This window comes from Cetorhinus maximus, chromosome 29 (assembly GCF_964194155.1).
Source record: "Cetorhinus maximus chromosome 29, sCetMax3.hap1.1, whole genome shotgun sequence".
NCBI classification, from domain to species: Eukaryota; Metazoa; Chordata; class Chondrichthyes; order Lamniformes; family Cetorhinidae; genus Cetorhinus; species Cetorhinus maximus.
The window spans coordinates 3,491,387-3,501,588 of NC_135907.1; the positions used below are offsets into that span (position 1 = coordinate 3,491,387).

General features: G+C 49.6%; 1 pseudogene; it reads right to left on the reverse strand.

The window, feature by feature from the left end:
* Nucleotides 1-1,247: 1,247 nt before the first annotated feature.
* Nucleotides 1,248-1,569, reverse strand: LOC144669486 (large ribosomal subunit protein uL14m pseudogene; annotated as a pseudogene).
* Between the last annotated feature and the right edge of the window lie 8,633 nt (nucleotides 1,570-10,202).

Here is a 10,202-nt window from a genome sequence, read left to right on the forward strand (position 1 = left end):
TCAGGATGGCAGCCGGTGACTAGTGGAGTTCCACAGTGGTCAGTGTTGGGACCACAACTTTTCACTTTATACATTAATGATCTAGATGAAGGAACTGAGGGCATTCTGGCTAAGTTTGCAGATGATACAAAGATAGGTGGAGAGACAGGTAGTATTGAGGAGGTGAGGAGGCTGAAGAAGGATTTAGACAGGTTAGGAGAATGGGCAAAGGAGTGGCAGATGGAACACAACGTGGGGAAGTGTGAGGTCATGCACTTTGGTAGGAAGAATAGAGGCATAGACTATTTTCTAAATGGGGAGAGAATTCAGAAATCTGGAGTGCAAAGGGACTTGGGAGTCCTTGTCCAGGATTCTCTTAAGGTTAACTTGCAGGTTGAGTTGGTAGTTAGGAAGGCAAACGCAATGTTGGCATTTATTTCGAGAGGATTAGAATATAAAAGCAGGGATGTGCTGCTGAGGCTTTATAAGGCTCTGGTCAGACCACATTTAGAATATTGTGAGCAATTTTGGGCTCCGTAACTCAGGAAGGACGTTCTGGCCCTGGAGAGGGTCCAGAGGAGGTTCATGAGAACGATCTCAGGAATGAAAGGCTTAACATATGAGGAACGTTTGAGGACTCTGGGTCTATACTCGATGGAGTTTAGAAGGATGAGGGGGGATCTGATTGAAACTTACAGAATACTGAAAGGCCTGGATAGAGTGGACGTGGGGAAGATGTTTCCATTAGTAGGAGAGACTAGGACCCGAGGGCACAGCCTCAGAGTAAAGGGAAGACCTTTTAGAACAGAGATGAGGAGAAACTTCTTTAGCTAGAGAGTGGTGAATCTGTGGAATTCATTGCCACAGAAGGCTGTGGAGGCCAGGTCATTGAGTGTATTTAAGACCGAGATAGATAGGTTCTTGATTGGTAAGGGGATCAAAGGTTACGGGGAGAAGGCGGGAGAATGGGGTTGAGAAACTTATCAGCCATGATTGAATGGCAGAGCAGACTCGATGGGCCAAATGGCCTAATTTCTGCTCCTATGTCTTATGTCTTATGGTCTAATTGAAGCATGTGCTAGGAGCCACCCGGAGGATCGTTAAGAGGCCAATTTACAATTAAATTGCCTGTCAACGCTTTGAATACCAAACATCCAAGGTACCTACAATGGAAGCCATGTTTGACCTGTTCTTTGTTGTTTGACAGTTGTTTCTCTCCATAAATCATAGCCAGAGTTTACAATTCTCACTGTAACTCAGCAGGTCCATCAGACAAATTTCTGAGCAATCGCCAACACTTTGGAATAATTGCCTTCCATCTGGCGCAGGCTAGTGGGGATAGGCGCCTTGATGTGTGTCCTCGTCAGGATCCCATTATCTCCAATGAGCACCATGTTGTTGGAGTCAAACCTGGGTGTCATGTGTGGGGCAGGCATTCGATGACCGACAATCAGTGCCTTTGATTGCCAGTAAGATTTTGCCTTCCACTTTGCTAATACCATTTTTGGTATACTCATGGATGCACTTGGGCAGTTGATGATACGGGGTGTTTCCAAGGGAACTGTTGTCCACTGTCCGTACTCTGGTCATTTTGGTGCACAACACTTCATTTAACAACCTCTCCTAATAGCAACCAGCTCATTGAGGAAAAGAAATAATCGCTGAGAATTTCAAGCACTACTTAAAATACATTCAGTTTTCAGTGTTCACTTGCTGATTGAGATCGACTGACCATGCTGCATTTGAAAAGGACATTTGGGAGACTTGCTGAAACACCTTGTCAAGACTTCACCAACACTCTATCAGCACTTTTCCATGGATAATCTCCAGGATTTCACAAAAAAGATTGAATACCATGTTACTCTGCTTATCGGTCACCTTGTAAGGGTCACCAGGGGAAAGACAGTGCTTGGTTTTGGGCATCTTGATAGGGCTTCTCCTTGCTTTGCATGTGGACATTGAGGAGGAGATGAAGCCAAGTAGAACATCATAGGCTATTGCAGAAAAGGTGAACTGAAGTGCAGGAAGGGTTCTCAGTAGGTGGCCCTGCCCACCCAGGTGGTGTTTCACTCTTCTGATTGTGACCTGCAAGCCAGTCTTTGGTCCAGATTTTTGCCTCCAGGTTAGCAGCACAAAGACGGGAAAATTTCTAGCTCCGCGAATCCAACCGTTAAAAATAGCTGCCTGATGGTCTTTTTTTTGGTTGGGGAAGGTGGGTGAGCTAACCCAGAAGTAATGAAGAGTTGGAGGCGAGCCTGGCATGGGTCGGGAGACTCTGGCGCTGATAAAAAGCAAGCCTTCAGAAAGGCCCATTTGAGAGGTAGGTTGTCAATGGTGAAGTCGCTATGCCTCGGAGATGTCCATTGCCTTCTCAGGTGAGTGTCAAAGCTGTAAATGTTGTCCAACTGTTAGCTGACCCTGGAATGGATGGCCCATCATGGGCTTTCCCTATGGGAGAATTGTCATTGTTGCTGCCTAAAGTATACTCTGTTGAAGCACTGTAAGGATGGAGTGGATTCTCAAGACACAGCCATGGAGTTGACATTTTCTTGCCACCACTACCTTGTACAAACATTATGCAGCCATGTAATTAGCTGCCAAGACTTAGTGGGTGGATGAATTATGCCACCCATCTATCTGGATGCCCCCACACTGTTAACCCTTGACTAGGTCCCTCACAGCTACACTCTGTCACGGTATAGCAGTGTGACTAAGAGGGAGGAAACCAGTAGGGTTGTCAGTGATTGCAGAGCACAGCATGCTAACTTGGAGCTACAGCCACAATATACATGCATTTGTGTAGAGCCATTTTCTCCACCAGACCTTACATTGATCATCACGGTGAAAAGGGTAAATGCATGTCAGCACACACAAGTGACTGAAAGCATTGTAATCTGAATGGTTCACGACTCATTTTGCCTTAGATTTTTATTCATAGTAAGTCACACAGAGGATGCACAAGGGAAGGGATGGGTCCAGCTGCCCTGCGCTTTTCTGACCAGGACCTTCAAGTTTTGATGGAAGAAGTCCAGAAGTGAAGACCAATCCTCCACCCTGCTGGCTACCATGATGCCCCTGCAGCAACCAAGAAGCCCTAGATTCAAATTGCGGCTGCGGTGAGTGCAGCAGCATAAAAACAGGGCATTAGTTACAGCTTTAGGGCTGAACTTTCTGCCTGTCGGGCGGGCTGTGCGGGAGCAGGCGCGGACCCGATTGCTACCCGCAATTTTACGCGGGTGGGCCAATTAAAGCTCGCCCAACGTGAAACACGGCTCCCGAGTGCAGCGGGAGTGGGTCGGGGGGGTGCAGGACTGGTCCAATGACGACCTGGCGGCCTTTTTTAAAAAGCTCCTGCAGCCTTTCAAAGGATGTGAAACATGGCCAGCAGAAGGGCTCCCCAGAGCGCTGCTGTTGAGCAGGCCAGGCAGGAGGGTAGAGCAGAGGGGCACTGTGCCCCTTGTTTTTGTGCCGATTGCCTTGCTGCCATTCTCAAGGGTGTGGCAGCACGGCAGGAGATCCTTGTACCCCAGGATGGGAGGAGGAGGCCCCCCACAAGACCAAATGTGCCTGGGAGGAGGTGGCGGAGATTGTGAGCTCCCACGACGTGGTGCGACGCACCTTGATCTAGTGTCGCAAGCGCTTCAACGACCTGTTGCGCTCGCGAAGGGTGAGTACCATGTTGGCATTGGTCACTTAACCCAGCAGGTAGGCTTTCCCCCCTGGTGCCCCCCTCCCTGCCGCTCCCCCCAAGTCTGAGTGTAGTGACTGCATTGAATCATTGTTTCCTTCGCTGGGTGGGCCAGCAGATATTGCCCATGCTGAGATCACCCTGAGAGGGTGGTGAAGAGATGGGTTCTGCACCCACAGCATGTGGTACACTGAGACCCACATTACTGTTTTGGGGGCAACCTGGAGGGGCTGCACCTAGACACAGTGCTGGAACTCCAGGACATGTCAAAGTCAGGGTGATGACATGCTGGGAGGGGAACTTCAAGGTGGCATGGCACTGATCGATCTGATGCCCTCTGCGCTCCACGTGCTTGCGCTTCCTTGCTATGGAAGGTCAACCGTGTGGTGCCAAATGTGATGTAGGCAGCATTTGTCCAAGGGGGAGGGGGAGCTAGGGTGGACAGGTCTAGCATCTTTGTGTGAGTATTCGGCAGCAGCGGGGTGAGGAGGCACTGGAGCCCTGCAATGTCCCACTCTGGTTGGGGTGGGCCATCCGCGAAGAGAATCCAGGTATAAGTAGCACTAATCAATGCTCTTCTCTCCTTTTCAGGAGAAGAATGCACATAATGCTGCTGAGCGGATGAGGACTGGCGGAGGGCCAGCCCAGTTGGCAGTTCTCACCCGCTTCGAGCGGGAGGCCCTAGACCTGGAGAGGCGCTGTGCGCCCAGGCCCATTGGTGAGGCTGGGGTGCCACGGGGCAGGTATGTTTGCCCAGCAGTGAGGTCACCATTGTTCTCCCAACAGCCATGGCAGTGCTGAATGTTCAGTGATTGAAGTTTGCAACATGACTTGACCATTGCTTATGGAAGGATGAGCGAATAATGATCCGGGGGACAGGGATGCACATTGACATTGTCTCCTCGATAACTGATCCGATGTCCTTGTTCTCCCTTTCAGCATCAGTGGAGCAGGGCTGGGAGGAGGAGCAACAGGGGCTCCCTCTCACACCTGAGGGCCCTGAAGTCTTGGACTCATCAGCGTCACAGGCAGGCACCAGCGCATATACTAGCACCTCAGTGGGAATTAGAACATTGGCAAGTGTCCCAGGGCACAGCAGTGAGGGCACTTCACAGTCGCTGAAGGAGCTGGCGGAGACAGAAAGTGCCCATGGTGCCAGCAGTCGGAGGACTGCAGGGGACCAGGCACATGCTCAGTCGGTGGCTGAGGATGTGCCTCTGGAGTCGCCTGCGATGCAGGAAATGCAGCAGGGTTTGTGGGAGCATCTGGTGGAGATGCATGAGGCTATGCTTGGCTTGGTGTCTGTGGTGGAGGAGTCTACGGGGACCATCGCCGTTGCAATGAACCTAATGGCCGAGTGCCATGCGTCCTCCTTGGAGACAGTGGCAACTTTTGAGGAGAGGCTCCTCCAGGAGACCAATCAGGGCTTCCTGGGGCTGCGCTCAGACCAGCAGGCCCTCACATCGGCATTGACCTCAGTTGGTCAGTGCCAGTGTGGGAGATGGCCTGGGCACCAACTTTCCCAGCTCGGTGCCCATCCATCCACAGTGAGCAGGGAGGTCTGAAGCGACCTCATGTTGGCGCAGCAGCTGCCTGTCATCTCTGCGGTCTCCTCTCAGGACACTCTGGATGAGGGCAGCAGCTCCTCCGCCTCTTTGCCAGTGACCGTTGCATCCGATGAGGCTGCAACGACTGGGGAGATGCCAGCTGTGGAACTGGCAGCTCCCTCCCAGATGGGGCCAGCACAGGCTCCACGATCCAGAGGATGGCCGCCAAGGTCATCAACAGGACAGCAGAGTGAGCAGGCTGTTTCATCTGCCACTCCCAGCGATGGGGCAGCACCAAGACATAGCACCCGAAAATGTAAACATTTAGGCACACCACGTATTTATCACTGGTGCTTTTGTGTTGGCCCGAGATGAGGTATTTGAGTTGGTGTGATGTTTAACACCTTTGTCATTTTGTTTTCCTAAGTTCCTTTTGTTATAATATTAAATTCAGACATGTCACCATGGCTGAGGGTGGCTCTTTTCTTCTGAAGGTGGATGGTTACCAATAATGTTATGAGTGATTTGTGGGACATTCAGCTTTATTAACAAAGCCCTTAGTTAATGTTCCTATCCAGGCAGATTTTGCACTCAGGTATCGTGTATGGAGCCTGCAGCCCAGGCTTGTCCTAGAGGTCCATATGTGGTGTGCTAGCTGATAGCTCGTTGGACTAAAGCCTCCCGGGTATCCCTGCCTCCCTGGAGTATGCCCGAGTCAGCGTCTACCCCCTCAGCATTCCCCTGTGCGTGCTCATCCCCGGACTCGCTGCTGGACTCATCGTGTGCAGCCACTGCGTCTACATCTTCGTCGTCCACAGCGTCGCCTCTTTCCAGCACAAGATTGTGGAGAGTGCAGCATGCGACCACTATCACCGACACACGATCTGGGGGGGTCCTGGAGTGCGCCCCCTGAGCGGTCTAGGCATCGGACGCGCATTTTGAGAAGACCGATGGCCCCCGCCACCACAGCCCTTGTGAAGGTGTGGTTCCTATTAGACCGTTGCTCAGCTTCTGTTCTTGGATGGCAGAGAGGCGTCATGAGCCACCTTCTGAGGGGATAGCCCTTGTCACCCAGCAGCCATCCATCCAGCCGGGCTGGAGCACTGAAGAGCCACGGCAGCCGGGAGTCTGAAGATGTAGGCATCGTGGGAGCTGCCTGTGTACCTTGCACAGACTTGTAAGATCAACATCCTGTGATCACACACTATCTTCACGTTCATGGAGTGGAAGCCCTTCCTGTTGACGAAGGCACCGGGCTCACCTGCTGGTGCCTTGATGGCCACGTGTGCAGTCTATAGCACCCTGGACATAAGGTAGTAGTCGCTGCAGAGGCTCTGGCTCGCTGTGTCTGGCTTGCCTGGTCCTAACGGTAGTAGATGAAGGTCAATGCACACCTGAACAGAGCATCTGTAACCTGCTTGCCACAAGTATGGACAGCTGTTTGGGAGACACTGCAAAGATCACCCACTGAGCCGTGGACGGAGCCAGAGGCATAGAAGTTGAGGGCAGCTGTGACCTTTATAGCCACTGGTATGGGGTGTCCACCCACACAGTTAGGGTAGATCTCAGGCCCAATCATCTGACAGATATAGTTGACTGTCTCCCTTGAAAGACGGAGCCTCCTTCGGCACTGCACCTCAGTGCCTATTGAGGCAGCTGCTTCGTCACCTGTAAACCCTGGCAGCAGGATACTGGCGTCTTCTGAGGCCCCTTCCACTTTGGACTACCCCTTGGCCCTGCACCCCTTGTCCTCCCAAAAGTGGCTCACCTGGAGGCTGAATGTGCACTCCTGGCCTCCTCTCCCTTCTAGCCCTCCCTTCCCCCTCAGAGGAGGTGCCTCCAGTGGAGAGTTCAGCTCCCATTCCCAGGCTAAGGGAAGGCTTCCTGAAACCTGCAGGCCCAAAAAAAATCTTCACTGCAGAGTGCTGACCTGGAGGTTGTAAGTCCAGACCAAGCGCTGATATGCGTTTTGAAGTATTGCAGATCACACAGGCAAGTATCAATAACTTTGAAAAATCAATATTTCACAGAGCATACTCGCGACCTTACTGAGCCCTCTTATCCCACCTGTGGATGAGGTTTATACAAATGTGTCCTACCCGTCTGCCTGGGTGCCGACCTGAAGATCGCACAGGCGCAAAATCGCCGTCAATTGGCGCATCAAGGGCCTTAAGTGGTCCATTAATTAATGGTGGGCACGCATCGGATATCATTGTGCACCCACCCAACGAAATATCGCGATGGCGTGCGGTGACGTCGAGATGCTTGCCCGACATCACCGTACGTCATTTTACACGTCAGCGTGCGTGTCCCACCCCCACACGCCAATGGGAAATTCTGCCCTTAGTGCAGCTGTGTGCTGCTCATTGGACCAGACAAAGTCTCCTGATGATACCTGGAAAGATCCTGAGGCATAGAAGTTGAGGGTGATGGTTACCATCACAGCCACTGGCAGGACATGGGGGGTTGATGGATTGTGGCTCGAGTTGCTGCTGGACCATGTGACAATTGTCTATCACCATCTCACAGTTTAGCATCAGGTGCCATTGCCGCTAGGTCTCCATCATATTGAGATAGGATGAGGGGCGGTTTGGCCATTGTTGCTATTTTCATCATGATGGTAAGGCCCTCTGTAGTGGCAAAAATCTGGGCATTTATCTGCTACGAATGGGTCAAACTAAATGATAAAACCCTGAAGCAACAGAAATGTGTAGGATCCTAGATTAATAGGTCACTGCATCCCACATACTTTGCCTTCAAGGCAGCTGTCCAGATAATTATAGTCTAATCTTGCAATATGAGTGGAGGCATCTGAGGAAAATAAAAAAGCTGGAGTAAATCAATACTGACATGACTTGTCAGTGCTCATTGCTGGGAGCAAGCCAAAAATGTAAAATATAACCAAGATCCACAAAACAAAAGCAAAATTCACACAATGCAACATGCACTTTATTTACATGCATTACTTTTTGGACAATGCAGCATGGCATCTGAATATCAATGATATATTGAGAGATGTAGAAGATGACAAACCCTGCAATTCTGATTTTAAAGATTAAGGTATCTACTTATTAAAAATTTTCCATCTATGTGCACATTGTCAACTTTTACCATTAAGAATCCCTACATCTATGTATGTGAGGTAAGGTTTGGGGGATTCCAAACCTAAGTTATTAATAATGAAATACTAATAAATTCAATATGGAATTCAGAAGAAATTTATTTACTGAGAGAGTGGTTAGAATGTGGAACTCAGTACCACAGTATTCCAGCGACCCAGGGTAATGCTCTGGGGAACAGAAACAAAAATAGCTGGAAAAACTCAGCAGGTCTGACAGCATCTGCGGAGAGGAACACAGTTAACGTTTCGAGTCTGTATGACTCTTCATCAGAACCATCAGAGTCATACAGACTCGAAACGTTAACTGTATTCCTCTCCGCAGATGCTGTCAGACCTACTGAGTTTGTCCAGCTATTTTTGTTTTGGTTTCAGATTTCCAGCATCCGCAGTATGATGCTCTGGGGACCCGAGTTTGAATCCCGCCACGGTAATGGTGAAATTTGAATTCAATAAAATTCTGGAATTAAAAGTCTAATGATGACCATGAAACCGTTGTCGATCATTGTAAAAACCCATCTGGTTCACTAATGCCCTTTAGGGAAGGAAATCTGCCATCCTTACCTGGTCTGGCCTACATGTGACTCCAGACCCACAGATATGTGGTTGATTCTGAAATGCCCTTTGAAATGGCCTAGCAAGCCACTCACTTGTATCAAACCGCTACAAAGTCTCGAAAAAGGAATGAAATCGGACGATCCACCCGGCATCGACCTAGGCACCAGAAACGACAACGGCAATTTCAGCCCTGTCGCCCCTGCAAAGTCCTCCTTAATAACATCTGGGGGCTAGTGGCAAAATTGGGACAGCTGTCTCACAATCTACTCAAGCAACTGCCTGACATAGGCGCAGTGGTATACAGTCGGGAGGGAGTTGCTCTGTGAGTTCTCAATATTGACTCCTACTTGCTCGGATGTGTACAGCTCCCACAACACTCAAGTGGCTTGATACCATCCAGGACAAAGCAGGGGCACCCCATCCACAAACATTTGCTCCCTCCACCACCAATCACAGGAGCAGCGGTTTGTACCATCTACAAGATGCACTTCAAGAATTCACTTAAGGCTCCTTAGATAGCACCTTCCAAACCCACGACCACTACCATGACAAGGGCAGCAGACACATGGGAACACCACCACCTGGAAGTTTCCCTCCAAGTCACTCACCATCCTGACTTGGAAATATATCGCTGTTCCTTCACTGTCACTGGGTCAAAATCCTGGAACTCTCTTCCTAAACGCACTGTGGGTGTACCTGCACCACATGGACTGCAGCGGTTCAAGAAGACAGCTCATCACCACTTTCTCGATGGGATGGGCAATAAATGCTGGCCCAGCCAGCGAAGCCCACATCCCGTGAATGAGTAAAAAAAAAGGATGTAGCTAAGGCAAATAGCATAAATGCATTTAGGGCAAACCTAGATGAGTACATTTGGGAGAAAGGAATAGGAGGATATGCTAACAGGATGATATAAAGTAGGATGGGAGGAGGCTCTTGTGGAACATAAACACCAGCAAATCTGTTGGGCTAAGAGGCCTGTTTCTGTGTGTAATCTCTTAGTAATTTTACATATACAATTTAAACCATCTGAAAATTTGTCACAGTGGTACAACACCATCACACCCCTGGTGGTACTGTAGCCTCAGTGTGGGGTTGCCCAGTTCATCAGCCTGTACCAAAGAATTTTACTTTTCTACTTGCAAATTGTCATACATTTTGTTATCTAACTATAAATAGTACAAAATGGAAGTTCTATATAAGGACAGAATATATGACTTTAAAATGGCAATTTAATTATGCCTGTGCATCCTGGTTTGATTAACCTCAACCATTAATCCCATTTTAGCTGAAGACCAGAATTGATCTTGAA